The 19,440-nt window shown below is 53.3% G+C and overlaps 1 pseudogene; it reads right to left on the minus strand.

Annotated features, from left to right (window-relative positions):
• Window positions 1-13,771: 13,771 nt before the first annotated feature.
• LOC113601607 (uncharacterized) lies at window positions 13,772-13,857 on the minus strand (annotated as a pseudogene).
• Between the last annotated feature and the right edge of the window lie 5,583 nt (window positions 13,858-19,440).

A 19,440-nucleotide genomic window follows, 5' to 3' on the forward strand; every position in this document is an offset into this window, starting at 1 on the left:
CAGTGACACGTCTCCTCCTGGGGTTTCAGTTCCTTCCTCCTTCCTCCCTCTTTGCTTCTCCCTGTCTCCCCAGTTTCCCCCTTTCTTTCCTCCCCATCAACATGTAACCGACAGCTTTCCTATGGGTGTTGATTTCCAAACCTCAAGCGGGCACGCGAGTGAATGCATCCCAACACACCCAGCCCTGATAGCTGCTGCAGACGGAAGGGACCATTTGGGGATCATGACAAAAATCAACATCAATGAAAGAAATAGTCATAATAATGAAACGTACTGCAGTTTGACCCGCACTGTGCCCAGGGACTGTGCTAAATACACTGCCTACTTCCCCTGGTTCAATCTTCCCTCCCTCCCAAGGACCCAGGCACTGTCATTAAGCCCGTTTTACGGACATGAAAACTAGAGCTAGAGAGAGGCTGTGTATGTCGCCCAAGGTCACAGGCTTGTTGAAGCAGGGATTGTGTATTTCCTGTAGACCTGCGAGTCAGCTTGGCCCAGTGCTTGAGTGTCACTGGGTACAGCGGTCAGGGAACACGTCCCTCGGCTAACACTCCCGGCCCCAAGCCTTACCGCCTACCAGCTTTGGAAGCTCAAGCAATGATTGCTCTGAGACTCAGCTGTTCTCATGTGTAGAATGGAGTCAGCACCGGCTGCCGAGCTTTTTTGCAAGGATTCAGATACAAGTACCCGAAGAGCTTAGTACAATGTCTGGCACACAGCTGGTGAGGATCGCATGAGTTACTGTTGAGTAAAGCCCGGCTCAGAGTACGTGGCTACATGTCTGGCTCTTACAGTGGCTGATGTCAGGATCGTCCAGATCACAGAGGAGCCCCTTTGTTGAGGACCCCACGGGTGCCTGGAGACCGTGTGACCGTGCTCAGATCAACCACGGTGTGGGTTAGAGCTTCGGCAACACACGGATGCCTTACGGCCCCTGGGGATTGGGGGGGAGGGGCAACAGATTTGACACAAAAAGCTGAATATTCTAGCTTGTCCTGAAAAGCTAGATCTGGTACCCCTGGACACACATTCCCGTAGGTGACTGTCACCTCTTTATAGCTGGTGTGTGTGGGTCCTTCCTGACAGCCTCACCGGGGGAATGTCACTGGCCTGTAGGTGTCGGAGTTTGTAACCCCCGGGGGACGTGCCTGCGGAACATGGAAGAAGGTGTGACTTGCGTGGTCTGAGAAGGGTAAAGAGAGCCTGTAGGAGAAGGTGACATTTCAACAGATTTTCCAAAAAAAAAAAGGAGACCCAGCATACGAACTTCAGCATAAGATGTATACACCTAGTTGAAAGAACAGTTAAGAAAATGCACCCGCAGTTCGAGAAATTGAGCATTTACTGGTAACTCAGAGCCTCGGTCAACAGCGGGGTCCCCCACCGGCAGCACCAGCCCCTCCCAGACAACGGAACCCGGTGGCTGGTGTGGCCCGGGGAGCCGAGGAAGGCCGCTCTTGAGGTCCCATGTGTGGTTCTCCCTTGTGCCCCCCCCCCCAGGAGATTCTCTATCCAATATGTAGCTGACTTTTATCACCTGTGTAGGTATCACCCCAGAATGTCGTTTGTTTAGAAAAGCCGTGCGATTGGCGCCCGGGTGGCTCAGTCGGTTAAGCGTCCGACTTCGGCTCCGGTCATGATCTCGCGGTCCGTGAGTTCGAGCCCCGCGACGGGCTCTGGGCTGACGGCTCAGAGCCTGGAGCCTGTTTCGGATTCTGTGTCTCCCTGTCTCTCTGACCCTCCCCCGTTCATGCTCTGCCTCTCTCTGTGTCAAAAATAAATAAACGTTAAAAAAAAAAAGAAAAGCCGTGCGAAGCTTGGCTGCATGGAGAAGGGCCAGCTGCAGGCTGGGTGCTGGTTCAGCTTCCCCGCGAGCTCCCTGGAAGGAAAGTCGGGTGAGGGCACCCCCGCAGGGCATCTGGAGGAGCCCCACCACGTGACCAGGTCGCCAGGTCAGGAAGTGGCTGCCCTTTTGGGCTCGCAAGCTCAGGGACGGGTCAAGGCAGAACCTTCCAGGGGTAAAATGGGTGTCTCTGCTGGCCCCAGGCCCTGCCTGGGAGAGCAGGAAGCAAGTTCATGGTCAAGAGCAAGTATGAAGCAAGTCAGGCTCCCCACGCCAGGATCTCGACCGTGGGGATCTTAAGGGATGACACCCTCAACAAACCGCCCCGGAAGCCCCGGGATGGGGACAGAAGCGGTGAGACCCAAACTTCCACGGTTTTCTCCTCCTTCTCTCCTAACCTTGTGGAGGTATTTTCTTTAAAAACCCCTTTAGGTAAGTTAGTGGGATTTCTTTTTTAAGGGAGTGAAGTCAGAAGTGTGTGCTCAGCTTGCCCTCTTAACCCGGAGCTCCTTGGCCAGGCCTCTGGACAATACAGAGGTTTAGAAGGGCGCTGAGGGACGGGGTCCTATGGGGCTGGAGCTTTCTAAGAGGAGAGGGGTGGGGTGTTGGTCTCTCAGGGCTGCCGTAACCAAGGGCCACAAACTGGTGGCTTCCAACGGACACACATTCAGTTCAGTTCAGCTCAAAGTAGCAGCAGGAGGGGCACCCGGGTGGCTCAGTGGGTGAAGCGGCCGACGTCGGCTCCGGTCACGATCTCGCGGTCCGTGGGTTCGAGCCCCGCGTCGGGCTCTGGGCTGACGGCTCAGAGCCTGGAGCCTGTTTCCGATCCTGTGTCTCCCTCTCTCTCTCTGCCCCTCCCCCGTTCATGCTCTGTCTCTCTCTGTCTCAAAAATAAATAAAAAAACGTTAAGAAAAAAAAGAACAAAGTACCAGCAGGGCCCGCTCTGGGGCTCTGGGCTCCTAGCTCCCTCACTCCTACCTCTGCCTCCGTGGTCACATGACGTTCCTCCTGCGTCCTCTCCTCTTCTAAGGACATCAGTTAATGGATTCAGGGTATACCTGAATATGAACTTAACCTCCCCGATTACCTCTGGAAAGACACTATTTCTGACTAAGGTCGCATCCTGAGATTCCAGGTAGGCCTGAACTCTGGGGGTCCCGTTGAACCCACTACCGATGGCGCGGCTGGAACCCAGGGAGTGCCATCAGGAGATGCCGGAAAGCCGGCGAAGGGCTGTGACCACCCCATCCCCCTCCCCCCTCCCGACACTCTTGAACCTCTGTGTCTCTTTGTCGGTGATGAACATCCGGTCCTCCCGGGCTCGCGCCAGCCCTCGGGCAGAGCCGTTCCGACCAGCCTTGAGGGGCTCCCCCCAGGCCGCCCAGGCCGAGCTTCCCCGTGGCCTGTCGTGACCTGCGGACGCATCCGTCTCTGTCCTTGAACAGGAGCTCTTCGGGGATAGAGGCAGCTCTCGTTCCTTCCGTATCTTCCCCCCGTTGACAAGGGGGGTTTCCCAAAGAGGTCTTTTCTTTCCTGCATTCGTAGGCGCGCAGCTTTTCCAGATCAGAGATCCTTTGCGGTCCCTCTCTGAAGTGAAACTCGTTTCCAAATATGGTTCCGTCCCTCAGCCACCACGAGAAGGGCCCGCACGCCCCTGTGAATCGAGCCCCCAAATCCCCACCTGCCTCACCTCCCAGCCGGCAGCCCCACATCCCGGCTGTCTGCGGCTGGACCTGTCCACGTCAACCCTCCTCTGATGACAGGCCCCACGTTTCCAAGACAAGGCACGGTCATAAAATCAACTGTCCACAGCCATTTAGGTCCAGGCATGGTTTATGCCAAATCTGGCCTCCAAATTGACAGTTAATGAGGGAAAATGACGAGGGGGGGTGTTAACAGACACAGGCTCAAGGTAATAAACAGGCCATTAAAGCTGGGTAGTAAACAGCTTGCCAAAGACCATTTATGAATTTATTTATTTTTTTGAAGGGGGAAAAAATTAACCAACAAGGCTTGTCTCCTTTGGTGACTGGGTCTGACTGGCAATAGGGAGAAGTGAGGGATTCCTTGGGGGGCAGAGCCGGAGAGGAGGTTGAAGGGCCGTCCTAGGAGACTCCCCTCATGTTGGGATGTGCAGGTGTGTGGCTGGGACCAGGGACCTGGGCAGTGGGCTAGCTGCGGTCTCCTGCGGACAGAACTCTGGTCCCCACTGTCCCGTATGTCCTTGGATGCAGTGTGTGGTGTCCGGAAGGCTGTCACTGATCCTAGGTCTGCCCTCTGTCTGATGCTGGGATCTAGAAGAAGTAACCAAATTTTTCTGGCCTCAGTTTCCCCCACTGCAAAGATAAGAGCGGACTCCACTCTCTCTTCAAGGCCTTGTGAGTTATGTAGTGTCCCCACCGCCCCCAGTTCCTGTCCCTCCTGGGACCTCAGAATGCCACTCTGTTTGGAACTGGGGTTGCTATAGAGGTAATGAGTGCCAATGAGGTCATACTGGAGTAGGATGGGCCCCAATCCTGTATGACCGGTGTCCTCGAGAGAAGACAAGACCCAGAGACACGCACAGGGGAGAAGGCCACGTGGAGATTGGAGTGATCTGTCCAGAAGCCAAAGAGTGCCGGCCACCACCAGAAGCTGGGAGAGGCCAGGAAGGACCCCCTGCTGGAGGCTCAGGGGACGCCGGGCCCTGCTGACACCTTTAGTTCAGACTTCCGGTTTCTGCAACTGTGAGACAACGCGTTTCTGTCCCATCATTCGTGGTGCTTTGTGCAGGCAGCCCCAGGAAGTTACTGTAGGCCTCCAGCTCTAAAATCTTCTACGTGGGGTGCATGCACCTAAAATCCTCCCCAGATAGAAGTGATTTTCTGGAGGACAGGGAGAGAGCATTTGCATATACCTGTGGTTCTCCATCAAGGGCGATTTTGCACTCAGGACCGCAACATCCAGGGACGTTTTGGGTTGTCACAACTGGGGGATGGGGTGCCACGTGCTCCTGGTGGGTAGGGGCCAGGGAGGCTGCTGAACATCCCACGATGTGCAGGACCGTCCCCGCCACAAAGAATGACTCAGGCCAAAATGGTGATAGCGTCCAAGCTGAGCACCGCTGGCCTACATGAATATTGATTCCGAGCGCTGTTGCATGGAAACTGAGGCACGTTAACATCGTCGAGACTTTATTTGAGCATACGTCGATTTGAACCGGGCAGGTACCCTGAAAGATGTTTCAAATGGCACTGGAGCTGGGGCAAGGTTTCCATAGAGAAGACGGTGAAGCAAAGCAAAGCAAAGCAATTATGTGCTGGGTCACAGCATAAGCAGTTGCCTTGTGTGGGAAAGCCTCTACTGTTTGTGATTGATTGTTTCTAAGGTCTGTTGTCTTTTTTTTTTTTTAATGTTTATTTATTTTTGAGAGACAGACAGACAGACAGAGCATGTGCAGGGGAGGAGCAGACAGAGAGGGAGACGCAGAATCCGAAGCGGGCTCCAGGCTCTGAGCTGTCGGCACAGAGCCCGACGCGGGGCTCGAACCCACAAACCGTGAGATCATGACCTGAGCTGAAGTCGGACGCTCAACCGACTGAGCCACCCAGGCGCCCCCTACGTTCCATTTTCTTGGATTCAAGTGCCCTGACCGTGGCTTAAGTTTTGGTTTGCTTCCGTAACTACCCAGGCGTTAGGGCCACCGCAGTGTCCTGGGATCGTTTAATTAGGCTAGCAGCCCCGTCTGGCCACACTGCCTTCAGAGCCCACCCAGGAGACCCGATGCCCGTGTCCGGTGTCCAATGCCCAGTGCCCAGTGCAGGCTACCACGGTGTGCAGTGATGTGCCCGTTGCCAGAGGCCTACTGATAGAGCATCTTGGAGACCCGCCTTTTGGAAGGTACCCCCCAAGAGCGGGTTGGGTGGGGGAGGGTGTGCATTAGCTGGCGGGCTAATTTAGATAAAGCGGATCATATTATATGGCAGAGCTGAATGATTCTGTCACGATTATGACCGTATTCAGAAGGTCACTGCTGGTCAGTTTCCATGGTGTTGCATCAAAGCACGTGGGGTAGACATCAGAGCATCGTTCACTCTACTCTTCGACTTTGCTGGCTGGGATGGTGTATCACCTGCACCCCCCCCCGCACCCCCCCCCCCAGCCCCGTGCATCCCTGGCCCGCACTAGCCTGGCACAGGGGTCTGCTTCAACGAGCACCCACCTGCCCCCTGGTGCCTCCCCTCTGATACATCCTCCTACCCCTGTACCTGCTACTTCCCCATCCATTGGGCCCCCGTGTTTCAGGAATGGCTTCAGGAATGGCTTCTTGGCACGGCAGCTGCCCTGTGGCTTCTACAAGTCCCAGAAGCTGCAAGCTGCCGTCGCTCATTGGTAAAATGTGGCCCAGCACAATAGGCAGACTTCTCAGGGCTCCATGAGGTTAAAAGGCGATCCAGCAAAATAAAACACTAGCCCGGTGCCCGGCACTGAAGACACGCATCAGAAACCCCCAGATGCCTGCTTTACACCAGCGTCCCGGAGACAGAGCCAGATTTTTGTTTGTTTGTTTTTTTCCTCCCAAAGCACTGGCTGAGAGGCAGGCGGACACTAGCTGGGTGGCTTCTGGTTAGGGACTGGTCCCTCTGGGCCTCCGCTTGTACAGCTGTAAAATGGGAATCATGCTTTGGGAACATGAGATAAATGCTCAGCAGCTTTCCTGAGGTTCTACACTCATTCTTCTGTCTCTCTCCACGTTCTAGTCCGGGGCCATCTTTCCTGCTATTTCCCGAAGAAATCTGGGGTCTGGCTAGGAGAAGAGTAGGGCTCCCTGAGTGCCTGGCCACTGACGCCTGGAGGAAGCCACATCCAGGGGAAGCACATCCAGGCCTAGATTTTAGGATGTCACCCAGAGGTAATAGTACCCAACTTCCCAGTTTTATAAAGGAAAGCCTGAGGCCCACACAGACAGTGCCCCACCCCCCCAAGGTCATCCACCAAGTCAGAGCGAAGCATCAGCTTCTTCCTCTTTTCCATACACAATGCTGCCAACTTCACCCCGTAAGTGCTTGTGACCTCTCAAGGTCACCAGGTTCCGTGTGAGGCCTGTGGACAGGTGATTCTGAGTCTGCCCTCTCCGCTGAGTGGGTGGAATGGTGGACCCCCAAAAGATGTGTCCGAGTCCTTCGGACAGATCTCTGGAAAAAGGTTCTTTGTAGATATAATTACGTTAAGGGCCTCAAGACGGGGTTATCCTGGCTTATCCGGGGGAGCCCTAAACCCAGAGGCAAGTGCCCTTTTAAGAGACAGAAGAGGAGGAGAGAGAAGAGGAGAAGCCGTGTGTAGATGGAGACGGAGATTAGAGACAGGGACCCTTGTCCCATTTTACAGGAGAGAAAACTAAGGCTCAGAGGCCAGGACGAAGTGGAATTGGAAAGGAACCTAAATTGCTCCCGGCCTGTGCTCTTGACCTCAGTGCTGGGCTGTCAGACACGGGGAGCCATTCAGCACTCCTCTTTGGCCCTCTCTCTCTCTCATCAAGCCAGCTTCTTCCGGAGACCTTGCCCAGGGCAGCAGCTTTGGGGAAGGAATTAACAACAGCGCTAACAAGGAACTTTTACCAAGCAGCTCCCGTGTGCCGAGCCCCGTGCAAAGCATATCCGTGCATTAGCTCATTTCTTCTTGTCACAGCTCTATAAAGCAACGACTGTTATCATTAGCCTATTTTACAGATGGGAAAGTCGAGGCCTGCTTGGGGAGGGTCATGATCTCAAGGGCCCTGTTTTGCCTCGAGCGCCCCTGAGGGGCACGAGCGATTGGCCGGAGCGTGTGTGCATGCGGCTTGAGTGGGTTTGTCCAACTCCGCTTCTTACAGCCTCATCCTGGGCTCTTGGTGCCTTGTGTTAACGATCGGATTTTGCTTGTTGGTTTTCACACACGAGCACGGGAGCTCCCTGAGGTCAGGAACCTGGGAGTCGAGTGTCGAGTCTCCGTCGCTGATGAGGATGAGCTCGGGACCCGCAGAGGGACCGTCACAGGTCTCTGTCTCCCCCGCTGGACTGTGACTCTCCGGGGTCAGGGCTTGACCCTGGACCCCAGCGTCCAGCGCATACAGAGACCGAGTGCGTGCACAGGCCGTGGTTAGAACATAATGGTGATGGAGAAGAAGCCCAAGGGGAAGTCCTCCTGAAGCAAATACCCCCATTTCTGGGCCTGATCTATGTGAGTGAAAATGGTATTTAATCGGCTAAAACCAGAGCTGTCATCACCTAATCAGAGAGCCTGAAAATAGATTTTCGGCACCTTGCGCCTCTGCTCTGCAACAACGGTGCAGCCGCCCGGGGACACCGGGGCTGTTGGAGACATCAGCAGGCGTCCGTCTGTCTGGGGAGCAGCTGGAGATTTGGTTATTCGATCAGGGGAGTCCGCAGCATGGAGGAAGCTCGGGGTGCTGAGGGGGCCTTCATTTCCGGTCAGGCCGACAAACTCATTTGTTACTTTTGCCTAAATAATGGCCATCATTGTTCCCTTGGGTCCAGCACTTTATCGTTTGCAAAGCGCTTTCCCACTCACAATGTGTCCAAGACGGGGTCGGGCGGGATTATCACCCACGGGATCATCAGGCGGGACTGTTAAGAGAGAGGGAGCGGAGGCTCGCGCCAGGCAGCACGGCCGTGCATCTTCTGGTTCCTCAAAAGGCCAAGTTCAGCATCATTTTCCACTTGCAGGCATACCCTTCCTACCTACAGGGCTGCTAGAACGTGCCCTACACAGGTCTGGGAAGTCTAATGAAGTCATCCTTGGGACCCCTTCTCACCCCCCGTCACCATTCTTGGTCACCCCCTCAGGCCCAGCTCTCCCAGACTCCAGGAGTCTACACTGTCCACCCTCTGCCTGGTGTAATCTCTGTTTTCCTTCCCAGCTCTCGTGCCTGTGAGGCTCAGCTCAAGAAGCCCCCTGCCCAGGAAGCTCCCCTGACCCTATGGGCCGGCGGTGTGTGTGTGTGTGTGTGTGTGTGTGTGTGTGTGTGTTTGTGTGACCTTCCTCTACACTCCTTTCCCAATCAGATTCTAGAACCTTCTCCCGAGGCCGGAGGTGGAGGTGGACTACACTTTGGCAGAGATCGAGGGCTATGTGGAACTGGATGGCATATGCAGGGGGTTTCAGTGAAGACAGCAGAATGAAGGATGGGGCTCCAAGGGGTGGGCGGGGCTAGCAAAGGAGGGGAGCTGTGAGGACTGCCAGGTCTGAGGGCACAGGGTGGGGAGCAACTCAAGAGAGGGCTGCCCGTGGCGTTGGCCAGAGGCCACCCAGCAGGGAGTGAGCATGAGCGGTGAACAGCACCCCCTTTCTTCTGCCTCTGGTCTCCCACCCCTGCTTCCCCCTGTCCAGACCCAGCAGAGAGCCAGAGGCCGCGGAGTCTGGGTCAGGTTCTCCACGCGGGTCAGCCTCAATATGAACGTGGTCTTGGGCAGCCATTTTCTCAGGCCACTGGGAGGTCTGAGCCCTGGTCCCCTCCCACTTCCACTGTGTGGCCTCGGGCCTGTCGCTTCTGTATTCTGGGCCAACCTGCATAGACTGTGTTAAGATGCCAGCCTATTAACCTCTTCTCTCAGCCCTACGGCTGTCCGGCCAAGGGAAGACGGGGGTCGCCGTGGAGGTGCCGGTCCAGCCCCCGGCTCCAGATGCTCCCCGCCCTTTGAAGCTGCCAAAGGCTAAGACGGATGGAGTAACAGAGGTGCGGGGTGGCCCTGCGTTTGTTGGTCTATGAATTATATGTTCTCCTGACATGAATGGAGGTCGCGGATGATGGGAACCCGAGACGGATGCAGGGAGGCTGGAGGGATGGGTTGGGATGGGTTCATCATGTACCCGCAGCCCACTGATCAGGCCTCCATGGCCAAAGGGGGCAGGTGGGTGATGAGCCACAGTCTGTAATCCTTGGGGAGCTTTGCCTGGCTCCTCTGTACCTCTCACTTTGGGTGGGGGCACCGGGTATGACCTCCGGGAGGAGAGATGTAGTCTGTCCCCAAAGGTGACCATGTTCTCAAGAGGCCTCCGTGCCCTACTTCCTACACCAGCCCCATGAGGCCAGCTGGAGAGGAATGCTCTCACTTCCATCATAGCCACGGGCTCCTGTAGGTAAGCGCAGGGCTGGCCTGCTCTTTCTGCGAGATGCTGCCGCTGGGGGTCATTTGTCTTCTACCTTGAGAGCCTGGCGCACTCCTGGCACCTGGGAGGGGATCAGGCCGTGTTTGGCAAACAGGCACACACAAGATCCACTTGGACTTCGCTTGTGTATGGCCAGGCCCTAAGAAACAGCTGTCTGTCATTTCCCTCACCTTTTGTGTGGTCCAGGTCCAGGTTCATTGTTCTGCACGGCGCTGTCCAGTTTTCCCAGCACCACTTGCTGAAGAGACTGTCTTTATTCCATTGGCTATTCTTTCCTGCTTTGTCAAAGGTTAGTTGGCCGTACGTTTGCGGGTCCATTTCTGGGTTCTCTATTCTGTTCCATTGATCTGAGTGTCTGTTGTGGGGCCAGTACCATACGGTCTTGATGATTACAGCTTTGTAATATAGCTTGAAGTCCAGGATTGTGATGCCTCCAGCTTCGGTTTTCTCTTCCAAGATTGCTTTGGCTATTCGGGGCCCCTCGCCGTGAATCCAGCTTGCAACAAAGCCTATGCACCTGCCCCACTGCCCCATGGCAACACAGCTGCCATTTTGTAGCCAATCCTCGGACATTCTTTGGTGGTTGAGAAGGGTAGCAGCTGAGTTAAAAGAGCCCCAACTGCATCCCCAACCAGGTCCAAGGGGAGGGATTTGCTATCCTCAGGGTTTATTATTCCTCCTGATGTTACTATCACTACTGATAATAGTTATCACTTCCAAAGGCTCAGAGAGGTCGGGGGACTCAGCCCTGCTCACTCAGGTAAAGAGCAGCCTCAGCATAGACTCTGCTGACCACCGCCACCACTCCCTCCCCCTCGTCAACCCCAGTCCCTTGGTTCCTCTGTCATCTTCGGAGAAGACACCCCCTCTGTCTGTCTTCAACTTCTTGTCATATTCCTTCTCAGTCCCCTTTTCTGGCTCTGGGTTACCTTCTACCTCCATCCGCGGGCACTCTGAGGAGTCGAGGATCGTTCTCCCGGGCACCTTGTCATCCTGATGACCTGAGCTGCCATCGCCTTCTGCCTGGTTGGTTCATTGTTGTCGTGGCCCTGAACTCGCAGCTGCCTCCTTGGGCAGTGTCCTTGGGGAGATCCCACGTCTTTGCAGTGTCTGTATGTATCCGAAAGCTCCCTTGTCATCTTCCCACCAAAATCTGTCCCCTTCTTCACCTTCCAGACGGTGCTATTAGCTAAAAGCTTTTCTCCCTTTACTCAGTGGGGACGGAGGCTGGTGGCGCTAGGACTTGAACCCAGGGTAGTCTGAGTCCAGAGCTCAAGCTCTTACTCACTCCACGAGAGGGGCAAACGCATCATTATGAGAGAATTAGTTGTTTTCTTTAAACAACAGATGTCTCTATATATACTTTTTGAAGACTTTCCATCACTTGGCTTCCCCTACAATCATGCCGCGGTGTCCCCACTGACGTTCTCTGAGGCTGCTACAAAGAGAAGCCTCGTGCTCGAAGCACAACATTGAGCCACACAGCACTCGCACCCTGGTATTAAGCTGAGTCATGCCAGGTTTTATGTTTCCAAAGCACTGAGAAGCAACTTGGTTGGCATTTCCCACCCTCAGGACCACTATCAGAGTCTCCAGCCTCCTGAGCTGGGGATTCAACCTGCCTTGCGTTTATATTTGCCCCAGACATATATTTCTTAGCATCCAGACCCTGTTCTGAGCTCTGGGGGTGCAGTGGGGAACCAGACACATGAGGTCCTTGCCCTCATGTGGTGACACACAACTGGAGGAAACAAGGAAGGGTCACGTCAGAGGGTGACAGCATTTGAAGAGAATAGGATGTGTTCGTGATATAATGATGAAGGTGGGAGGCCGTGTTTGCTGGAGTGGTTAGAGAAAGCTTCCTCAAGGAGGGTGCCGTCCAAAGGGCGAGAAGGAGCCACCCATGGGAAGAGATGGGAGAAGAATAAATGCAAAGGCCCTGAGGAGGCCTGTGTGGCCGAAGCGGGATGAATGGGGGCAGTGGGATTGGGAGGTGAGGTCAGAGGGGCAGGCAGGAGCCAGATCACTCTGGGCCTCGAAAGCCGCGTTAAGTAGTCTGAATTTTGTTCTGGATCAGTGGGCATTCATCTTATTGTGGAAGCCATGGATGCAAGCCTCTGACTGCTCTCTACTTGAGCCATTTCTCAGGGCTGTGTTTGCAGTGAGTGAGCCGGACACATGAAGGGATGTCCCCTTCATGACGGAGAGCAGCTTTATTCCCTGCTTGCTATGAAAGAACAGGTTCCCCAGGCTCAGGGTTTCTCTCTTGTAATGCAAACCCACTGATCGTGCAGGCATCCATCTAAGCCCATCCATGTCACCCCTGCGGGAACTGGGGCTAAGGGACCTTCGGTGAGCATGTTGGCACTTCCCACTGCATTTGTTGTGAGTGACGAAGTCTGTTGTCTCTGACCCAAGAGTCTCGTGTCTCCGGTCATCGTCCAAGAAACCAGCATGATTTGTCAGCTTTCACACGAGCGAGAGCTCAGCCCCTTCGTGGTTCTTGACTTTTGGCACTTGGGAGGACAGGGTACGCGTGGAGAGGAAGAAGGAAAAACAGTCAGGAGGCTCTTGCAGGGGTTCAAATGAAAGATACTAGTGGGTCAGCCTAGGAGCCAGTTAGTGGAAATGGAATACAGCCAATGGATTTGGGATTTAATTTGGAGGTGGAGTTGTAGGAATTTGTCTTGCTGAAGGATGTGGGGGATGAAGGGAAGAGAGCAAGTAAAGGTGCCCACAGGTGTGGCCGCACAGCTGTGTGGCTGAGGGTGCCACTCTGAGATGGGAAGGCTGGTAGAGGAGGAGTTTGATGGGGTCTGGTTCAGCCATGTTACGTCTGAGATCCCTGAGAGATACAAGGTGAGAGAGTGAGGGTCTGGAGGTTAGGAAGAGTCCTGGTAGGGGATGTGGGGACTCAAGATTGACAGCATGCATGCGCTATGGAGGGCCATGCGATGGATGTTGGTTCCTCCCGGCCACGAGTTGAGTCCTGTGCATATCCCCGCGGAAGCTCCCACATTCTCCGGGTGGCCCCCAGCCCTCCCTGAATTCCTAGCCGATACCACTCTTTCTGCACTGCCCAGAGGATGGCACATCATAAACTAGAGGAGGTGTCTGGAGCCAACGACCGGCCTTTGGAATCCTTGAAATCTGGACTTAACCACCTCTTCTCAGTGTGCCATTGGGCAGATGACCTGGCTTCTTTAGGCCCCGTTTCCTAACTCTATAGAACAAGAATAATAGTACTCACCTCTTGGGTTGTGCTGTGGATTAAATGAGATACTTCCTGTGAAGCATTTTGTACGGTGCCTGATGCATTATAAGTGGGCAGTGACAGTGGCTGCTGTGTCTGTCCCCTCCTTCATTTCATTCAGCGGCGGCTTATCTGGGCCAGGCACTGTTCTAGGCTCTGCAGACACAGCAGCGAACAAAACAGGAAAGAGGAGCTTACATTCTCATGGAGGGGGCCAGACTGGGAATAAATAATCAAATGGAGAACAGCAGAGCAGGGTGTGGTGGGGCCGGTCCTGTGCCACCCAAGATGTCCTTTCAGAATGGCAACCTGTGTTCCCCACTGCAGGGAGGGTGGGCTGCCAACAGCTCTTACCTGAGTCTCTCTCTGCTGATTGATGTCATTCAGGCTCACACTCACTTCCCAAGGGCATCTGCAGTCATCCTCCCATCTGGTTGATGTCGGGGGGGGGGGGGGAATAAAGGCTGTGGCTCAGTTTGGGTCAATTCTGAAGCGTTTATGAGGCCTTTGTTGGGCAGTGGGGTCCAAAAGTTTTGCGTGTCATCCTTGCACTGGGCCATGCTAATCTCTGTGTGGTTCCAATTTTAGTATGTGTGCTGCTGAACTGAGCACAGAGTCCAGAGGTTTTGGATGGATGGATGGATGGATGGATGGACGGATGGATGAATGGATGGGTGGATGGATGGGTGGGTGGATGAAAGGATGGAAGGATGGATGGATGGATGAAGGATGGATGGATGGATGAGTGGATGGATGGATGGATGAATGGATGGATGGATGGATGGATGAAAGGATGGAAGGATGGATGGATGGATGGATGAAGGATGGATGGATGGATGAGTGGATGGATGGATGGATGGAAGGATGGATGGAAGGATGGATGGATGGATGGATGAAAGGATGGATGGATGGATGGATGGATGGATGAAAGGATGGATGGATGGACGAAGGATGGATGGATGGATGGATGAGTGGATGGATGGACGAATGGGTGGACGGATGGATGGATGGATGGATGGATGGAAGGATGGATGGAAGGATGGATGAATGGATGGATGGATGGATGGATGAAGGATTGATGGATGGATGAGTGGATGGATGGACGAATGGGTGGATGGATGGATGGATGGATGGAAGGATGGATGGATGGAAGGATGGATGGATGGATGGATGGATGAATGGATGGAAGGATGGATGGATGGATGGATGGATGAATGGTTGGATGGATGGACAAACAGATGGAGGAGTACCTTGGCTTGCTGTATTTAAATTATTCACCTGAACTCCATTCTCTTTATTCTTCCTTGTCGACATGAAGCAAACCTTCTCTCTGCCCTTCAGCACATGGTACTGTGCTGTTCACAGGCTTACTCTGCTACTGGCCAGTCTTTTCCCCATTAGCCATTTGAGGAGTAGCATGGTAGCATGGAACATGCACTAGCTGTGGACTCACAAGGACCTAGGCCTTAGCTTGACTCCGCCATTCTGCCATAGCAGATCTGCTGTGCATCTTAAATTTCTTTAAAAAAATTGTTAAGTGCTTACCTAATCCAACGCACCTAGTCTATGCCCACTGTAAGTCATTTCTCTCCTCTCCTTCCCTCTACTCTGATCTGCTTCTGTCATTCCATGTTGTTCCATCCTGAGTTTCCATTCTGAGAGCAGGCAGCCACTAAAACTAAAAACCATTATGTCTTTGCGTCCTGCTTCTTTGTGAAGACGTCGTGGGTAAACTTATGTTGATGTTTAGTTTTGGAAAGGATAGTCAGAAGTGAAATCAGGATTTGGGAAAATAGAGGACTCAGAGGCACTATCCACAACGTATAAGCCATTGCTGGCACTAAGCTACCCGGCAGATGAGGTGAAAAGGGAAATGTGATCAGTTGCACAGCTCTTATCATCAGAAAAGGGAAAATCCACCAGTCATCCCGGGAGATCAGAAATGGAGCATACTTCATGCAACAGAAGACATTAAATCCCATAGCCTTCTAAATTTCTTCAACTGAAAGAATTTTGGAATGCTCTATTTGCCTGTTTCTAGGTAGAATTTCTACATAAAACCTAGACTGAGTCAGGGGAAGGGGAGGGTTGGAAAGAAGGCACATAGATGCTGCGAAAACGTTATTATTATTACACATAGCAATGGGGCTTAAACTAACATCTCTGATCCGCAGTACCTCTTGTGGAGAAATGAAACGCATATGCACACTGGCCGGAAAATGCTTTCACCTAATTGCCTGTGGATGAAGCACTTTATTTATAGACATCCAGAAGGAAATTTGGCTCCCTGCTCTATAATACGGTAGGGAACGGGGCCAGGTAGCTGCTGGCTCCGGGACACTCTGTGTTCCGTATGGCAGGAATGTGGAACCACTTTCCATGTAAACACAGTGGGTTCTTCTCTTTTTCTTTCTTATACTTTTCTTTTATTTATTTATTTTTTTTTATTTTAGAGCCCTTTGAAGAAGAACGCACTTAACCACGAACGCAAGGGATTAGCCACCCCCTCTGTGCGGTTGGGTGGTGGGGTTTGAGGCAGAGGGACTGCCAGACCTCACTTCTCTTCCTCACGTTTTAATAAGCTCCCCGGGAGATCAGGACGAGCGAGTCCACGCAGCTCCCAGATCCGGAGACCATGCAGAAGGCAATCTGACATTCTCACTAGTTCTCTGGGGTAAAGGGGAGTGAAGATTGGGGACATTGCAGAGAATCTAATAACTGCCCAATCCGTGGACCCTTCCCAGTGGGGAGGTCCCCTGGGAGGGAGACCTTTGCTCCAGAGTGCACGGCTCAAGGGCAGGTCGCCGGCGGGGAAGCCAGAGAGAACTGTGGAATGCGGGCTGGGGCAGGCTCTGTTCCCAGAAGGAATGGGAGCTGGGATTTGGGCCACAGCTCAGGTTTCCTCAAACGGGGCTTGAGTCCACAGAGGTCTGAGCAGAGCAGGCCTGAGGGTGATAACAGAGAGCACACAGACAGTGCCTTACAATGCACAGGATGCTCTCGGCTACCGTCTGGCCTGCGTTTCTGCTCAGCAAACTGACGGTGCACCTGCCGTGTGCCAGGCGCACACACGATGGACCGGCTTCCGGGGGAACAGCAGCAACCAGCGTCTGCTGGTTCCACCTGCAGATAAGAGCCACACGCCCCTGAGTTCGCAGCCTCCATGCCACCACTGTGGCCCACACCTCCGTCTCCCGCACATCACCCGGTGCTTGCAGTGGCCTCGGGACCGGTCCCCCCCCCCCCCGCCCCCCCCCCCCCGGTGGCATCCGGCCGTGCTCCTGCGGATTCGTTCTCCACGAGGACCCCAGGGGATCCTTTTCAAGGTGAGTCAGATCAGATCCCTCAAAAGTGAGTATGAACTACACCAAGTAAGGGAACAGGGAGCATGTCATCTGCCTACAGCCTTCCCAGAGCCTGGTGATGGTTAGTTTATACGTCAGCGTGGCTGGGCTCCAGCACCCGGATGTTCAGTCGAACACGAATCCGGGGTTGCTGTGAGGGTCTTTTGTAGCTGCGGTGAGCCCCCACCGTCAGCCGACTTCAAGTAAAGGAGATTGCCATCAGTGATGTGGTGGGCCTCATCTAAGCAGCTGAGAGCCTTAAGAACAAAAACAGGTTTCCGGAGAAGAAGAAGAAATTTTTGTCTCAAGACGGCTGCGGGAACTCCTGCCTGGGTTTCTAGTCCTCTGGTCTGCCCTATGGATTTTGGACTTACCAGCCTCTGTAATCACGTGAACTAGCTCCTTGAAATAAACCTCATTACGCACGTGTGCACACACACACACACATACACACACACACACCCTATTAGTTCTGTTTCTCTGGAGAGCCCTAACGGATGTAAGCCTTCTATGTTTTTCACAATAAACACCCACATCTTTACAGTGGTTCCCCAGGCCCCGAGCTCTCTGTGTCCCCTCCCTACGACCAACGAGCTCCTCCTCCCTCGCTTATCGCACTGCAGCTACACCTGGCGTTTTCTTACACCGGGCCTTTGCACCTGCTGTTTCGTCTGCCGAGCACACCCTTCCTCTAGATGTCTACACTACTGCTCCTTACTTCACTTCTTCCTATGGCATCTTCTTCCTATGGAAGGTAAAGTGCCACCTTCCCTGACCACCTAAGCCCTGTATCCTGTCACTCCCTGCTCCTGTGCCCGGCTCTACCTACCCCTCTTGAACTTAGTACCATTGAATGTAACACATACTTACCGGCATTTTTCTCTTGTTTTCTTTCTCCTCACTGGAGAACGGAAGCAACTTGAGGGCGAAGGCTCTGGTTTATTTTGATGCTCGCTGAGTCCCCAGCACCGAGGTCTGTCTGGCACATGGTAGGTGTTTATCTTGGTTGGCCCAGGCTGCCGTAACAAAGCACCAGAGACTGGGTGCCTTAAACAACAGAAATTTACTTTCTCACAGTTCTGGAGGCTGGCAGTCCAAGGTCAAGGTCCCGGCAGTTTCTGTTTCTGGTGAGATCCCTCTTCCCGCCTTGCAGATGGCCACCTTCTCACTTACCTTTAATTACCCCGTGTAAAAGCCCTATCTCTAAGTGCAGTGCCCCTGAAGGGTCAAGGCTTTAACATAAGAATTTGGCGGGTTTCCAATTCAGCCCGTAATAGTGCTCAAAAATGCCTGTTGAATGAATGAAGGGGCAAAAGGAGTCATGTGATCCTGATTCAGAGGACCCTAACGGGCCTGGAAAGTTCGGGAAGCTTCCGGAAGGCAGGACTCCTGAGTTGAGCCTAAAAAGCCACTCCGTGCCGATGGGCACTCTGTTACAATTCTTTCCACTTCACAAATTGGAACATCAAGGCTCAGTGAGTGATGTTCAGCAACTCACCCGAGGCCAGGCCTGAGGACCAGGAAGCCTGGCGTGGGTGTATCAGTGGGAGCCAGTCAGGGACAGAAACCACGCCATGTAGTTGGACGGAGAGGGTTTGAGGCACAAGACGGTTGACCAGGTATACGGTTGTTAACTGGGCAACTGAAAGGGTGAAACGAGCTAATAAGAAAACTGTTTCCATTTTGGGATGGATATCAAGTGTGATTTAGGTGGTCAAACGTAGCTCTCTTTTCTGTATTAAAAATTGCATGAAAGTAGGAAAAAAAAGTTTGATGAAAGTCTAGAAGGCACGTTCCACGATCATCCAAATGATATTTTTCTGTGGCAGTGTCTTACGCTGTCCACGAAATCAGAAACATAAAATAACAATCTGGATTCTTCAGATCATGTTATTAGGTAGACTAGGAACGATGCTCTGTATATCTTCGGAATTCTTGCAAAAATACAGGTTGACGTGTCCTCTGACAGATAGAGGAAACCATTTTAAATATTAAGTCATTCGAGGGGGGAGATGTTTTTGTTTTTTTTTTTTAATTTTTTTTTCAACTTTTTTTTTTTTTTAATTTATTTTTGGGACAGAGAGAGACAGAGCATGAACGGGGGACGGGCAGAGAGAGAGGGAGACACAGAATCGGAAACAGGCTCCAGGCTCCGAGCCATCAGCCCAGAGCCTGACGCGGGGCTCGAACTCGGACCGCGAGATCGTGACCTGGCTGAAGTCGGATGCTTAACCGACTGCGCCACCCAGGCGCCCCGGGAGATGTGTTTTTGACCCAGTCTCCTTCTGTCTCCTCCCAGCGAAAGAAAAAAGCGACAAAATGTAAGCCAGGGTTCGTGGCAGCACCTTGTCACAGAAGACCCCCGCCTGGGTGTCAGCTCCCTGATGGCCACGGGGACATCTGCAGGACAGGTGAGTAAAGTGTCTGCTTCTGGAGACAGTGGGTCACTGGAGGTTGTATCATAGTGAATATTCTAGCCCATAGCGAGTGCTATTTTGTGCCGCGTGTTGTAGTTATAGACTCATTCATTCTCTCAGACAGTGGGAAATTAGGCCCATTATGACCCATATTTCGCAGTAAGATGCACTGAGGCTTAGAGAAGTAAAGTAGCCTGTGCAAGGCCGCACAACTGGCAGAGACCCGATTTCAGCCTCGTCTTTGTCACTGTCAGGACTGGAAGGTACCTCAAAGGTTCGGTATCTCACATAGGTCCGCTGAGCTCACGAGGGGCAAGGCAGTGTTCCCAGATATGCACGGTCAATTCCCCCGGCAGCTGGGACCGGGCCGGACCTCGTGATTCTCAGAAAGAAGTGTTGGCCGCCCCAGTCCTAAATTTCAAACCTCAATTACA

This window comes from Acinonyx jubatus, chromosome B3, assembly GCF_027475565.1.
Source record: "Acinonyx jubatus isolate Ajub_Pintada_27869175 chromosome B3, VMU_Ajub_asm_v1.0, whole genome shotgun sequence".
NCBI classification, from domain to species: domain Eukaryota; kingdom Metazoa; phylum Chordata; class Mammalia; order Carnivora; family Felidae; genus Acinonyx; species Acinonyx jubatus.